General features: G+C 43.6%; 1 protein-coding gene across 1 annotated transcript in view; it reads right to left on the bottom strand.

The window, feature by feature from the left end:
* T265_05062 (hypothetical protein) overlaps positions 1-5,376 on the bottom strand; it is a gene marked incomplete at both ends in the record, with an annotated part of 42,224 nt that overhangs the window by 10,444 nt on the left and 26,404 nt on the right. The gene's annotated exons all lie outside the window — the stretch shown is intronic.

Here is a 5,376-nt window from a genome sequence, read left to right as displayed (position 1 = left end):
CTTTGTCTTCTATTTCCCTAAAGTGTAGCCCCGATCTTAACCTTTTCCACGTGATTTCTGCTACCATATAAATTTGTGATGTATTCGCAAAGATGAACAATCACAGAAAACGAGCTTTGTTCGCTACCTTCTTTGTTGTCATGACTACAATGGGTATATTGAGCCGCCGGAGGTTAGAATAACCGAATTCATCTTACCTTCTACCAGACTGTGTCGAGGCACAACAAAACTGTTCCTTTTTTGTAGCACAGATAACCTGATTATTCAGAATTACGAAATCTATCGCCTAGGATTCCGAGCATTCTAGCCAGTAAAGTCAGTTGCGTATACTAAACAGGATAATTCACTCACTCTTACATTGGTTACATACGGCATTGAAGCAGCGGTGTTAAAAACGTCACGCTGTGCCAGTAAAGTCAGTTGCGTATACTAAACAGGATAATTCACTCACTCTTACATTGGTTACATACGGCATTGAAGCAGCGGTGTTAAAAACTGATGTCACGCTGTCGATTATGATGATGACATTGATTAGAGTGCATCTTATTCTTTGATATCGCTGATTTAGATTTGAGCGAGAACACACTAACGTACATTAGTTCTCGAAAGCTCGTCAAACTTCAGTACAAATTTCATGGTTATAATAGCGTGGAAAATGAAGCAGGCAGTTAAGATCGGTTAGTGAAACCGCGGAAACCGTGGCGCACCCCATCTAGAGGACCGTTGAGCGATTTGGTCGGTCAATTCGTGTAACATGCGCAAGGCAGGCTAAGCGATCGCATGAATCGATTTTGACAACACAGTAGTGGCTTTCGCAAATGCATAAACGGCTTCGGCCGTAGTCAAACCGCGCAGTCAAATAGATACTGGCGCCACAAGTTTATTTGAATTATGAGTAGTTGAAAAACTACACGATAAGTACTGGAAAAATAAACTTATCCACTGATTAGGGAAAATCAGATCTGTCAAGTGGAATGGATTAGTTTGCCGTCGACCTAGTAAGAGACCTGGGAAAATGTTGGATCTATCAATCCTTGATAAACCCTGGACTAACTGCCCGCCATTCGGTGCCGCACCCCGTCGGGGCAACGTATGATGTTTTGTGAGTCCTGTAGCTATTAAGCCCCAAAATGATCATAGAGCCAGCAAACTCTATTTCTATCACTATCATCCGGATACGTTGTGTTTCGCAGACTCCAGTTACGAATGATAGTGTTTCTGTAGCTATTAAGCCCCAAAATGATCATAAAGCCAGCAAATTCTATTTCCATCACTATCATCCGGATACGTTGTTTTTCGCAGACTCCAGTTAAGAATGATGGTGTTCGGCCGTATCGTAGTCAAACAATATAGGTTTAGGAAACCCGGGGACTGCATCTACTTGATTGGCCTAAAGAAGCCCGAAACTGATCGTGGGTTGTCGGAGAGTTTTCAGCAACCTTGTGAGTAGTTTACTTTATGAATATATAGGCTTCTATTTATTTGTGTTTTAATACTAGGGTGCACCCAGGTGTGACACAACGCTCGTAAGATTGCTGAAAACTTTTTGACAGCTCGCGATCGGTTTTACCTTTCTTGGGGCTCATCAAGTAGGTGCAGTCCCCGAGTCCCTTGGACCAAAATTGGAATGAAGTCGCCAAATGCTCTCATTTGTGTTCGAATCCGGCTTTGAAGTAGACCAGCATGAACTAGAGGTTGGATTGGATTCAGTGTAGCTGTGTTTCCTGTCAGAACCGAGTTCGTTTGCGAATGACTGAGGGCATAAGTTGGATTCACCTGGAACAAATGTAGACGAAAATTCAGAGATTTCGCCTACTTGAGGAGCCCTAAGATTTGCGAAGCCGTTCGCGGACTGAAAAAGGGTTTTTTGAAAACTCATGAGTAGTGTGTTGCGTCTAGATAACGCCATGGAATCTGGCACACTGTTTTCTCTTGGTGTCGTTTTCCAAAGTGACCATGCTTGGAAGGTTTGCAGGCATTCTATTGGGCAGACACGGATCCTTCGGAAGTTCGGTCGGTCACACTTCATACTTTGCAGTTTTGATTCCCTGCGTTCCTGTGCATGCTGCTTGTATTGGATTTCCTGATTGCCTGAATTGACGCCCGCCTCGTCTGTAATTGTATCTAGTGTATCGTCAATGCTTGAATTACGGAACAATAGATGGAGCTGTTCACGACATCCATGATCTCTCTCAATCAAGTCATGTTTCGGCTAACAGATCCATCAGCTAGAGCCATCATTGACTGTTTGCTCTTGAGGTCTAATCATTCGGACGCCGACTGGCACACATATTCGCTGTTGCCATCTGAAAATGATTTACCGTTCACCATGAATTACTTGAGGCATATTTTACTGCAGACCTCAAGAAGGTGTCACAGGCTGTGTGACCAGCTAGTTAATAAAGCCTTCGCAAGATTCTGCAATACCGCTAACCAAGAGAACTCCACTTCTTCATGTGTAAAAAGATTCGTCCAGTTACAGAGAGATTTGGTAAACAATCAGTGTGTTTACTGCCGGGCAACGTTTCGTTTTTGACATAAAAGACTCGTCAGGTAACGTGAATAATTTACCAGGTTGACCGGTAAATTGTTCAGAGAACCCATCGGTGAGATTTCTTGCGAATAACTAATTTGACCAGTGGTGCTTGTTAGTCTGAGGCCCCCGTTTGTTGGTTAGCGTACATAGGGTGGCTTGTCATCAAGTTTAATCTTGGGGCCTAGCGTTCGATGGAAAATTCCTCCTGCGTTTAACTCTCAGATTTTGTTGAAGGGGGGCGAGGTGCAAGCACAATTGGACAAGGGTTGAGGGGTGGATTTAGTGGACTAACTATCCTTGGGTTCTGTACTTTTAGAAGAAAACCATTCCAATAAAAAATGCACACTGTCTCACCTCATCTGGACTGATCTAAAACCGCTCTCCACACGTTTACCAGTGCTACGCTTCCCATTCTTTTCACGCAGCGATGCTTGGCGATTTCTACTCCTTCGGCTACCAATCGGAATGTTGTGAATCTTAGTCCTGGTCTCGAAATTTCACATTGCCAGATCTATCTGTCCCCAATGTTCTTGACTATCGTCTGATATTCATCCACAGTCTCTCTATGAGTCGCTCATACTGATCGATTCTGGTGTGCAGCTCACACTGTTAAAAACATTTACAGAGGAGGGAGGGCGAACTGGGAAGCATCAAGAAAGCTCAAATGATTAACAAAACTACTATCGAACTTTTTTCCATTCCAAACTTGGCTTGAGATTTCCGACCATCCGTCCTGTCTTCAACAGAGTAACTGTGAGCATCAAATGCCTAGCTGAACGCAGTTCACTTCCGATCCGAGGTATTCATCTGACACTTTAAAACAGCAGTCTAAATATAGAAACCTCACAAAGGCGTGGCACTGCTTTTCCCAAGCATTAGTTGAAGGAGCGGTTTGGTTAAGCGCACTAAGGTATTTCGTGATATACGAAAGCGTAATGCAATGTTTCGCTGAGATAAATGTGTCCATTCAGTTGTTCAATTTGAAATTTTGCAAACTATTCTAGTTTTTTGGCATAACAGTGGACTGTACTGGTCGGTTAAACGTAAATGAACTCTTGTTTTCAAGTCGTCCAGACAAAGATTAGGAAATCACCACTAGGTTTGGGGCGAAATTGGCTGGTGTATAATATAGAAGTTTCAAAGTCAAAACACAGCGTAGGGCTAAGGACCATGTCGAACCGAAACACCACACAAAAGGCGTTCACCGAATTCCCTGTGCAGAATGCCTGGCCAAATACGAAGGCCAGACAGCATGGAACTGAGTGTACGAATCACGGAGCACAAACGACATACGCGTCATTCTCCACGAAACCCAATCGAGTTTTTAAAAAATTGAAAGCCACCCAACCACTCCACTCCATTCCACTTATTTTAGTCAAGCCACCAATTCAACTCCCATGGTACCCGCATAGTCCAGTCAGGATCCATACGTGCAACGGGCGTGCTCTGAAACTCTGGGGATCAACACAACCGAACTGATGACGCCAGCATTCTGTCTATCTAGCTTGGAAATACTGCACACCTCGCTAGGCTAACTAGTCAGATGTAGGCCTCAATCGCAACAACCAGCACAATAACAGATGGAGGCACATCCCAGTCAAAGAACGATCACGCGTACACGAGCACAGAGATAACATCTCGCTAGGCTAACTAGTCAGATGTAGGCCGCAATCGCCACAACCAACACAATAACAGATAGAGGCACATCCCAGTCAAAGAACAATCACGCGTACACGAGCACAGGGATAATACCCACACACGCTGGTTGCCGAATGATCACAAGAATGCACCAATCAAAAGACACGATCGCCACTCCACTTGTACCAGTTGACTATAGTTGTTGAAAAAGTTTGGCCAGGGCAACCGAAGCTTGCGACTATAGCATCTTATTCTGTTGATTTTAAAACTCGCCATATATTAGATGAAGAAAACTGCTACTGAAGTCTGCCTGATAAACTAAAGTTTTGTGATATTCTTTTCTCATCTGCCTAAGTTCGGACCGTCAGGACGAAGAGGCAGACGGCTCGTTAGTGGTGACACCAATCTACTCTTCGTTTGGGCCGACGCTCTGTCAGGCAATAAATTCGTGTGAAATTGTGGCCAATGAGGCCATAGAGCGTTTCTATTAGATTTCTTATCGCATTGTTTTCCTATGGTTGATGGGAAATAAAGGGCTCCTGAGTTTATTGCGACCAAATATGAAAGGGGGGCAAGATTTCAGCATCTGTCGCTCTGGTGGAAAACAGAAATCGGACGGTATTTATATGAACCCATTGAAGTACCGCTGAAATTTTTTTACGGTCCGAAAAACGCATACTCGATGGAGAACTTAGGAACAGTACTCTGTATTTTGTAGCGATGTGTTCATTCACGAAGTGCTCGGTTACTGTAGAGCTAATGTGAAGACGTTGATGCAGAATTTCATGGCCTCAATGGAAGCCTCTAGCCAATTACAGAGTAGGTCCCCCTTCACACAACTACCTACACGAAGATGAGAATGGTTTATCTAACCATATCCAAAGAGGAAATTGAAGTTATTCTTTCTGATCGGGCTTACAAAGACTTCAAGCGTCTGTCTGTGAAAATATAAGAGCTTGAGTACACTGCATTAACTAGTTGAAATGTGTGTCCAGGTGTGTTGACGAGTACGAGCGAGGAGAAGACAAGTTTACAATCTGGCCATGGTTGGTCCATTGCTATGTTTAAACAGTCTTTGAACTTGTGCAAAACATATGGTAAGCAGTTAAGGCAGGCAAACAGAAACAAACACGGGTCGATTCCTGAGCAACACTGGATGACCATTAAAGATGCTTTACGTACGGTAAAACTCCATCGTTTCA

This window comes from Opisthorchis viverrini (genome assembly GCF_000715545.1).
Source record: "Opisthorchis viverrini unplaced genomic scaffold opera_v5_87, whole genome shotgun sequence".
Classification (NCBI taxonomy): Eukaryota; Metazoa; Platyhelminthes; class Trematoda; order Opisthorchiida; family Opisthorchiidae; genus Opisthorchis; species Opisthorchis viverrini.
Note: the sequence above shows the minus strand (reverse complement) of the source record. Positions and strands in the feature narration are given on the sequence as shown.